At 32.6% G+C, this 11424-nt stretch overlaps 2 long non-coding RNA genes across 2 annotated transcripts; one reads left to right on the top strand and one right to left on the bottom strand.

Annotated features, from left to right (window-relative positions):
* Positions 1 to 2640: 2640 nt before the first annotated feature.
* Positions 2641 to 3142, bottom strand: LOC144714178 (uncharacterized). The gene is made up of 2 exons (XR_013584273.1): positions 3001 to 3142; positions 2641 to 2804 (listed from the first exon to the last, which is right to left on the bottom strand). It is a non-coding gene; the product is annotated as an uncharacterized LOC144714178 (long non-coding RNA).
* Positions 3143 to 3431: 289 nt separating this feature from the next.
* LOC144714179 (uncharacterized) lies at positions 3432 to 4990 on the top strand. The gene is made up of 2 exons (XR_013584274.1): positions 3432 to 3534; positions 4446 to 4990. It is a non-coding gene; the product is annotated as an uncharacterized LOC144714179 (long non-coding RNA).
* Positions 4991 to 11424: the final 6434 nt, after the last annotated feature.

Genomic DNA, 11424 nt, shown 5'->3' with positions numbered 1-11424 from the left:
AATGGATGAATGAGGAGGCTGGTGGTGATTTTGTCATTGTCTTTCATCATATGAGTGAGATGAATATTCGTAAAGTGATGAGAGGTATGGATGCGACAAATCTTCATTGTTGTTATTATCATCATCATTGTCATCCTATTTGCAGATAAGCGATGATAATGATGACCATTTTTTCCTTGTGTTTCTTGCTTCAAATGAATGATGTGGATGATGAAAATTTTATCTCGGTATTTTTTTATATTAATGGGGTTAACAGAGAGAGAGTGATGAGATGTGATGACGATGATTTGGGGATCCTCATCCTATCTAAAGATGATGATGACTGCAATTAATATTATCATTATTTTATCATTGTCATCATCATCGTGTTGTGGATCATTGTAGAGGAAAACTGGTGTGTGGCAGAGGTAAAGCCTCAGTGATTAGGAGACAGTCTCATCCAGGGCCAGCAAGTGAAATTTTATTTCATAGTATTTGAAGTACCTTTACAGGAGACTTTGTGGTAGGACATCTTCTCACCACTTGGGGATTTTACCCTGCTACACATTAATTCAGTTAAATCAGAAGTCAATCATCCACCTCGTCTAAACATCAAGACATTTTTTTATTCAATTTTTTTTAGATGTGAGTTTGTATAAGACCTTTGCTGGTCAGATTTAGTGAAGTTAGTGACATATGGGTTTTGTTAGATTTTGCCTTCTAAAAAATATAATTTTAGATTATACTTATTTACTTTGGATAAAGCTCAATCATCTTTTTCAGTTATTACCATGATATCAAGTACAAATAAAAATTAGAAAATTATTTCTAAAATAAATATACATACTGTATTATTTTCCAGCACTAGAAATTAATGACAGCACTGTGATTTTAAGTCAAACTTGATCTGAAATAAGATTATGCGAATTTTGAAATGATTTATATTTCTTCATAAAGTTTAACACACATTGTATTTATAAGTGACATGTTCAATTGTTAGTAAATATAAACATAGAAGGTTTTTAAAACAGATAAAATGTTGAATAGTGACAGATTTTATGATGATTTTTTATCAAATTCCAATAAACTATTGGAAAGTATTTTTTGCTGAAGAAGCATTCCAATATGTGTTAGTTTGTAACTGTACTTGCATAATGGCAGAGGTCATGGTTTAGAAATTGTTTCTCCTTCAGTCTAAAATTGATTCACACAATACTTAGTTCCAGAAAAAGACTCAGCATCTAATCTTTCATTAAAACAAATTATGTGCATGAAAGTTATACATAGGGATATTAAAATAATAATACATTATTCCAATTGATCTAATTCACACGAATGATAACAAATTTAATATTAATTGAGTTTATCAACAATTTTTCACATGTGACACACAACCCTTTTTTTGGTTGATAATTATTATAAATATACTTCTAAAAACATACTCATTGTCATATTTATTTTTCCTCGTGCAAGATGACAACATAATCTTTTTCCTATTTATTTGTTTTCTCAAAAAACATCTCTTTATTGTGATCACTTTTGAACTTTGTATGTGCATCTTCAAATAATCATTCATTATGTGAAATATATATTTTATGAGTAAATTTGTAAAAAATGTTCAAATTATGATCTAAAAATTTATTAAATTTATGTAAAAATTGGTTGTTCTATATATTTAACTTCCAAAATCTCACTAATCAGCTAGGTGCTGTGTAAAATGCATTTCTAATTTTTATTATTAACTTATTATAAATAAATACCCATAAATTTGATAAGAAAAAAAAACCTTAACATAGTAAGAGACTTTAAAAGGCTAAAATAAATTAAAGTGTGTTCAAATGAAGTAGATTCTAATATTACAGGGCAACGCAATTACCTTTTGTTTTTTATTTCATCAGATACATTAATAAGGAAATTTTTATTGGCCATGATTATGTTGAATTTAATGAATACACTTTGTAATACATATCTCAGTCATTGAAGGAAATATTTATACAAGCATACCATAATGGAGAAAGGCTTATAACTTTAAAACACTATTCAATGTCTAAATGACATACTGGCTAACCTATAAATATTTTTGTAATGTTTATAATTACTTAAATATATTATTAACATGCACAATTAAAATTAGTAGTATTGATATGTTAAATAACACAACTAACTTGATATTTCAGCCATATACTTCATTATATCTAGATGATACAGATGAATTGGTTGTTTGTATCATGTTAATGCACATACAGAATATCATGTAAAAGATGAGATGAATTGTTTTCATATTAATAGATAGGTCAGATTATGATCATTACATGCTTTTTTACTCAAATTTTTTTTATTTTCATATCTCACACATTCGGTTCCATATTTCACCATAAAATATTTGATGATTCCTAAATTCAATCGTAGTATTTTAGTGACAAAAAATAATAAACCCTCAATATGACAATTGCAAGACACATATGATTAGGGATCGGCAATCGTCATTCGTCAGGTCACGCGTCACCGTGACAGTCACTTGACGGATGACGTGACGGTGATGGTGACAAATCAGAGGGTCCATGACGGTGACGGTGACGGTGACGGTGACAGGGTAGTCCCGACGCGTGACGTAACGAATAGTCCATAATGGATGACGTCCATGACGGAATGTTAATCTAATTTTATTTTTTTATTAAATATAATTGTATTGAAAAAAATTCCCTAAAATAAGCAGGAAAAATTCCCTAAAACTGGCGGGGGAGAGATGGAAATGATGTAATCAGTGGCGGCGCTCCGGTGGAACCTCCTGGCCGCCAAGAGAAACTTCCCCTTGTCCACGAATTCTTCAATCGAACGGGAGAGAAGGTTAATTTCAGGGCAGTGAAAATTGGGGAGAAAACGCTACTTTTCTTACTGGGGGAGAGGCTGAGGTAGAGGAAGAAGGTAGATGGGTCGGGCCAGGTTGCAGAAAGACGGAAACTTTCAGGGAGAAGGGAAGGATCGGAGAGATGGGTAAGAGAGGAGGAGAGATGGGTTGACCTGTTTTAGAGAGGAAGGGGAAGTGATGATCTTCTCCCCCAATTCTGGATCGTCGTCCTCTCGCCATGCTGGAATCAATTCCCTTCTAGATTTGTGAGCGAGAGCTTCGCCATAAATTTGATCTCAATCTTGTTAATACAGCGGATCATGAGAGGAATTCAGGAAATGGCCGCTCGACGGCCAATCTTGTGCAATGCCGGGATCAGATCTCTCGCCATAGCCTCAATTCTGATAGCTTTTGGCGTGCTTGCGTTTCAGAACTCCGCAGTCTCCCGTGAAAGCTTCTCCTCGCTCGATAATGGAGAAAAAACAACAGATCCAGCAAGAAATTCCTCCACTGCTTCTCCTTTCTTGCTGTTTGTAGAACGCAAGCCCGTAAATTTGAGCGAGGTATTCCTCGACGATCGGTCACCGACGGAAAAATTCACGATCGACGGACGAGATTCCACCACCGATGCATTTTCCTCTCCACAACAGCTCCCTCATCGAAGAGATCCCCGCGAAGAACAACACAGACGAAACCCCAGCCTCGAGGTAGGGGAATTTCCTGTCACTAGTGACAGTGACGCCATCACCGACGGTGACGTGACGGAACGAGAATGCATCATGCCAAATTGAAAAAAACATGTTGATGGATGATAACTTGCAAATTAACATGATTAGTTGATGAATTTTACATTATATTTGTGTGCTTTAATGACCACATTTTCATGTTATCATATAAAAATGAAGATAAATGACTGTCAGTTTGATTATACTATTATTTCTAATTTTTATTATTTTTTACATAGTATTTAACCTCATTTCATTGAAGAAATATTTTTTTACAGGGCCTTCAATACTTGACTAAAGGTTGGTAAGGGATTTCCTATTTTTCTAGAATTTTTCCCATATTTTTATATAATTTTCTGACCATTCTATAGCCAAGAAATGATTTTTTTCTTATTTAAATAATACATATGCTATTTATTTGGAATTTTATAATAATTTTATATATATATCAAGGGGCATCCACATCATTCGCCCAAAATTCGGGCAAATAAGTGGATAAATACTATTAAAATAGTTAAGAGAGAAAGAAAGAACATTATTTGCTCATTATGGCACCGCAAATCGCGATGCCATAATGAGCAAATCATGAGCTCAAAAGAAATTATGACGTGGCACGGTCGGCGAGAGAGAAAGGTATGATTTTCACTTTTTTTACTTTTACTTTTCGTGCAATAAATGCACGCGGAGAATTGATCTCCGTGTGCATTTATTAAGTAAGAATATTCCGTTGGTTAGCCGCGTGCATAAATGCACGCGGCAACCGACACACGTGCATGTATACGTATAATTATTATTATTTAGTTCGTTAGCGCGTGCATTAAATGCACGCAGAAATCAATGATGCGAGTGTCAAAATTTACGGCTGACTTTGTCTTTTTGTGCTTATTTTACAGAAAAAAAATAAAACGAAGGCGACATGGCGTCCTCTCAACCACGAAATGGAGAATCAATTGTTTCAATGATTGGGCCTGCGGATACGGACAACTATGTGTCAGAACGCGATCCGAGAAGGCGGAAAACGAGAAAGAATGGGCCAACCAATCAGAAAAATCGATTTTATTCTAACTAATAAAATGATCCAATTGCCTAGATTAATCTGCACTAAAACGACAATATCTGAAGATCTAGATGTCCGATTGGGCTGAAATTTTGAGGGTATGTTTTTCTTTTCTCCCTCTACAATCCAGACGGTTGGATCTTCAAATAGAGGTCTAGAAAGGGGCGAAATTCACTTTTTGAAGCTCTCCCCAAGGATTTGGACAGGAAGGACACAAGAGTTGCTTTGGAAGTCGACAGTTCTTGATTCTGCACTCAAATTTGTAAGTTTCTTATTTGTATTTTAGACTTCTTCTTGAGAGATTCTAAAACGCCTTGGCATGGGCGAAATGTACATGCCTAGAAGTTGTTTTTAATGAAATTAGCATTGCATTTTGAGTCTCATTCGAGGTATGATTAATAATCTTAAGTTTTAAATAGATTTGGAACAATTCTGCATTTTAGAATTTTAATTTAGGGTTGGATTTCACATTTTCCCCAAATTCTTTACTTTCTCTCTCTAGGTTGATTCAACTAGTTTCTCTCTCTATATTTCAAGTTTTATTGTTTGGAAATTTAATTCAATATATAAAAACCCTAAATATAAATTTTCATCCATAAATTCGTCCATTTTGCACTCCAATTTCAAAATCTTTTCTTGATTATTAAATTCCCAATTTTAATTCATAAAATTGTCTTATAATTTATAATAATTGGAAAATTAATAATCCGAATTAATCTTGAGCTTATAATTGAAATCATTCTATCTTGAGCTTATTGACCAAAATATTTAAAATCAAAATTAAGTTTGTACTTGATTTTGATTAATTAAAAACATTATTAACTATAATTAAGGTTTATTAATTGCAAAATTAATTCATCATTGAATTAATTCATTAAAAATTGGATAAAATTCTTGCTTGCTGCCTCCCTGTGGTTCGAACCCTTGCTTGCTTTATATTCTATATTTAGTGATTAAGGGTATTTATAAATTTTATTCTATAAGACTAAACGTCAAATCAACGACATAGTTACACGCATTTTTAGGCTTATCAATGGATTATCTTTGATTTTTTTTCTGAGGCTACTACAACAAATAATATCTTTGTTTCTCTCTGATAAGGATTTTATGTTATTCATAAATCCTCTTTGACCAACTATTCGGGGTGGTATCCACAAACTCATGAATCATGCGTCTAATAGAGTACAGGGAAAATAAAATCAATTGGGAAATATTTATCCACCTCTTGATAGTGAATAGATGAATCCCACATTCACTTGCCTCCAAAATTTACATATCCTCCTTGATGACATATCATACAAAAAATTTAATCAGGTTCGATAAGATAGAAAGAATGAAGGAAGTCATATAGATAGAATTCAACACTTTGGATTACCTGCAATATACACGATGGAGTTCTTAGAAAAAATTCAAAATTTCAAAGAGAGGTAAATTATTGTGACATGTAATATTATACGAATGATAAGAGATATAGTTTCAGTGTATTTTACATTTAAGAATAATATAATAGATAATTTTGACTGAAAATACAACTATCTAAATAAAAAATAAATGCATCATATTAACATATCTTTATTGTGTTGCTTCATTCTTTCTATCTTATTACCAAAGATTAATTTTTTCTGTATGATATGTCATTAATGAGGATATGTACATTTTGGATGAAAGTATCTATAGGATTTATCTCTCCACTTACAAGGTGTGGGTCAAATTTTTATAACCAATCTCTATTTATAATTTACAATTCCAAATATAAATCTTGACAATCTATCCTAAAATTTTCCATCCTTCTCAATCTCCAATCTTCTCAAAATATATTTAGAATTTACACATTCTTTAGTAAATTCTAAAATTTTATTATTAGTATTTTTTTTATAAAACTCGATGTGTCAAAGATCGAGAGACATCCGACAGTGTTATCCAATATATGAATGACAAAGTATGTGACCATTCGAAATATAAATAAATAATCTATCAGGAATTTCCATTTCACTAAAGTGATACAAAATAAAATTATGATGTCATCATGAGTCATATTTTCTTCTAATTTAAAACTTCTTTATGTCCTATAAAACCTTCCAAAAACAGGCTTGAAAATGTAATCTCATAAGATGAAATAATTTGATAATCTAAATAAAAATTATTTCATGTATATTAATGAAAATAAATGTTTTGTTTATTTATTTCACTCACAATTTCTAAAAATAATGTTATCGTATTGGGCGGCAAATGTTTCCTTATGATGTTGGGAAATATGGATGCCATGTCCACATATTTATCATTTTGGACAACAGTATTATAGGCTGTGCATGCTGTCCTTGGGTCAAAAATTAATTTAACTACATAAACTTCAATATACGAGGTACTAAGACATTTTATTTAACATTGACACAGCCTGTAACTTCATTATATGATGGCCTAAAATATCATAGACATATTTTCACTTTTATAATGTCTTTCCCTTGACCAGAGTGGATTGACAAAGATTTTACCATTCAAGATGATTTAGGAAATACGTTGTAACTTTGAATATTTTCAAACCATAAAGTATACATTAGAAATGAATTTCCGGCCATTAAACCTTCAGAATTTGACCACTAATGTTGACATGACTGGATGGTGTAGATGATAAAATCAATGGCTGAGGGAGATTTAATGGACAAGGGATAACGTTTAGAAAGCAGTATATGCATATAAAGGAAGATGATAACGTCAAATTAGATCAATAAATATATGATTTTATACTTATTTTTTACCACATATTTTTATATTTGCACTAGCATTATTCACCATTTAAGGATAAAATGATAAATTTAAGATTTATTTTCCTAAGCTCTATTTTTATAAATTTTATTGATTTTTTAGACTAACCCCATTTGACTCTTTAGAGTCAAGTGGATTTCTCACATGTTCTTGGAGTTTTATTTAATAAAAAGGACTTAGGTAAATACAATGGTGAATTTGAGATAAAAATGGGAGGAAATTAGAAATCTAATAAATCATAAGAGGAGGCCCAATAAACAAGAAGCCCATTCAAACCTCCTTAAAGACCGGTTCATTTAAAGGCAAAAAATTGTGGAACTAACCCACAATTTGAATTTGAAAGTTCTAATTTCAAATCTGAGAAGGAGGGCATGTGGGTCCAGGCTGGAAATCTAGAAATCCTACCCATCCAATCCCTTGGAATCAAATCCAATGGCTGGGAGAGTTAGGGCACTTCTACTTATTCTCTTCTCCCCTCTCTTTGTATCTCATATTGGATTTCTGCTACCAACTTGTTGTTGGAGGCCTAGTGCATCAGATTTCTTTAAACCTTTCTTGTTCTACAAGAGTGTGGGAGAGAGAGTTCAAGGGTGATCAAGATTCTTGGAGAAAGAGCACCACTTGGCCCTTGCGGGAAGTGACAACAAGGTTTATGTGATCTCCTAAATGTTTTATTTGAATTTTCTCACCATTTTTTTAGGTTAAATTCAAGAGGATATCCTAGACTTAAAGTTTTCAACACATCAAAAAGCACTGAAAAAATTCCTCCTGTAGCAAAGCATTGACGTTTTCAGTCTATTACCCGCCCAACGGAGTGCCATTGCCCACAAATTGTGGCTGAAGGTTTTTTTCAATGTTTAGTCTTCTTTATTGCCCAAAAAATTCTCCAAAAATCACATTTTATTATTGGAACTTATCTAAAACAAAATAAATATGTATCATTTATTTAAAGTAGTTTTGACTAGTTTTCATCACTCACATGCTTTATTTGACATCTATGAGAATAAAAAATAACTTTTATATATTAAGCCTCCTTCTCTTATTTCATAGATAGTTTGACTACCCTTGCTTAACCCTTGAGGACCTACAACAAGAATGATGAATATAGTATATTGAGCATATTAAGATGTATGATTGTTACACGTTCGTTTGTGTCATGATGCATTTAAAATTTCACTGAATCAGTATAAAGTAAAATTTCCACGTTCTCTTGGACCCAAGGGTCCATCATATCTTGAAAATTCATGTTTATAGTCTAGTTGTGATTTAGCCTCGATCTATAATATACCTTTGGTGTCTAATAAGCTTATAGAAACAATTGTTTCAATTTAGACAGAAATTTGAATGATTCAAGGGATATAAATGTAGGTGAGAATACATTTATGTGGGACTTCATTTCCAAAACCTAATAGTTAATTTTTCATATTTATAAGAGATGGAAGAGATGTGAAAGTCAGTCCTTTATTATTCATTGGCATTTGTAATTGCATCCAAGTTCTAAGGCACAGCCTTCAATACTAGATTTTTTATCAACTCACTCACTCGTGCAATTTTATCTCTATTTTATTACATGACCTTTTTATTACCAGGTGAGATTGATCAGGATGAAGGCAAAGTGAAAATATACTCAAAAGGGAAGTATAAAAACCATTGGGATTTCACTTACCTCAAACTTTGCCAACTCAAACTTATGTGCATTGATATTTTGCCTAATGTACAAATCAAATGGAAGTAGAATACCAACCATTGTGGTTTCAGATACTAGAAATTACATAATATCTAAAAAATCTTTTATCCCTAATAACCTATAACAAAAAATTTACACTTCAATTTCATTAACCATTTCACTCTATAATTTCAAAAAACTATTCTACAAAAATAATTCTCACAATAAATAAAATTGCTGTGATTTATCATTATAGATACTTTAAACTATAAATCATTACATTTAAAAATCTCTGGTTTTCTGTGAATTGCCAGAAAAAGTCTGTTAACATTTCTTGAATATAATTACCTAAAAAATAAGCTAGTATATTATAATAACAACCATTGGGATTTCAGACACAAGAAATTTCAGCATCTCTTCAAAATCTTTTATCTCTAATAATCTATACACACTTACTCTGCTTTCATTTCATCAACCACTTTCACATTACAATTTTGAAAAATATATTATACAAAAATCATTACATTTAAAAATCTCTCTGATTTTCTGTAAATTGCAAAAGAAGTCTGTTAACATTTCTTGAATATAATTACCTAAAAAAGAGGCTAGTAGTACAGTACGATAAAAACCATTGGGATTTCCGAAATTAGAAATTGCAGCATCGCTACAAAATATTTTATCTCTGATAATCTGTACACAGTTACTCTACTTGCATTGCATCAACCATAATCACATTATAAGTTCAAAAAACTATTCTACAAAAATATTTCTCAGTTTATGGATATAAATCACTGTGGTTTCTTATTGTTGATACTTTAAATCATAAATCATTACATTTAAAATCTCTCTGGTTTTCTGTTGATTGCAAAAACAAGTGTGTTTACATTTCTTGAATATATATACCTGAAAAAATAGGCTACTATAGTATAATAACAACCATTGGGATTTCAGATACTAGAAATTGCAGCATCTCTACAAAATCTTTTAAAAAATCTCTAATAATCTATACACAATTACTCTGCTTGCTTTGCATCAAACACTTTCGCATTACAATTTCAAAAAAATATTCTACAAACATATTTCTCAATATAAGGAATAAATCATTGTGGTTTATCATTATAGATACTTTAAACTATAAATCCTTACATTTAAAAATCTTTCTAGTTTTCTGTAAATTGCAAAAACAAGTCTTTTAACATTTCTTGAATAAAATTACCTAAAAAAACATGCTAGTAATAAATAAAAGTAAGATATTTTGGGATTTTTTGAGACTTATTTAAACCCAAACAGTTAGCCGTTTCAGTTAAACTATAAATCCTTACATTTAAAGATCTCTCTAGTTTTCTGTAAATTGCAAAAACAAGTCTTTTAACATTTATTGAATAAAATTACCTAAAACAACATGCTAGTAATAAATCGTAAGATATTTTGGGATTTTTTGAGACCTATTTAAACCCCAACAGTTAGCCGTTTCAGTTAAACTATAAATCGTTACATTTAAAAATCTCTCTAGTTTTCTGTAAATTGCAAAAACAAATCTTTTAACATTTCTTGAACAAAATTACCTAAAAGAACATGCTAGTAATAAATAGTAAAATATTTTGGGATTTTTTGAGACCTATTTAAACTCCAACAGTTAGAGATTTTTAAATGTAATGATTTATAGTTTAACTGAAACGGCTAACTGGCTTTCTGTAAATTGCAAAACAGGTCTGTTCACAGTTATAGTTCTGGATAATCCGGGACGTGGACGATGGACGGGACGCGGCGAAGATCGTCGCGTCCGATGTCCGGAATCAGTGCAGGGACGCGAACGGGATGGTTTTTTTGTTGAGACCTCCGGACGGGATGGTTTTTTTGTCCCAAGTGGATGAAAATCGTTCTGACTCGGAGGTCTCGTCCAACTTGCGGACGGGACGATTTTTTCATCCTGGGACGAAAAAACTGTCCCGTCTGCGTCCCTGCACTAGCATAGTTCCGGATTGCCTGGGACATGGATGATGGATGGGAAGGGACGAAGATCGTCCCGTCCGACGTCCGGAATCAGTGCAGGGATGCGGACTTAAAGGTTTTTTCGCCCGAGTGGACGAACACCGTTTCGTTCGTAGGTCTCGGGACGAATTTTTGTCCCGATTTTCGTCCAACCTCGCGGACGGGATTATTTTTTTGTCCTGGGATAAAAAACCATCCCGTCTGCGTCCCTGCCCTAGTATAATTCCAGATCGTCAGGGACATGGACGATGGACGGGATGGGACGAAGATCGTGCTGTCCGACGTCCGGAATCAGTGCAGGAACGCGGACGGGGTTTTTTTCGTCCGAGACCTCCGGACGGGACGGTTTTTTCATCCAAGTGGACGAAAATCATCCTGTCCAGAGGTCTCGGGA

Source organism: Wolffia australiana, chromosome 17 (assembly GCF_029677425.1).
Source record: "Wolffia australiana isolate 7733 chromosome 17, ASM2967742v1".
Lineage (NCBI taxonomy): Eukaryota > Viridiplantae > Streptophyta > Magnoliopsida > Alismatales > Araceae > Wolffia > Wolffia australiana.
Note: the sequence above shows the minus strand (reverse complement) of the source record. Positions and strands in the feature narration are given on the sequence as shown.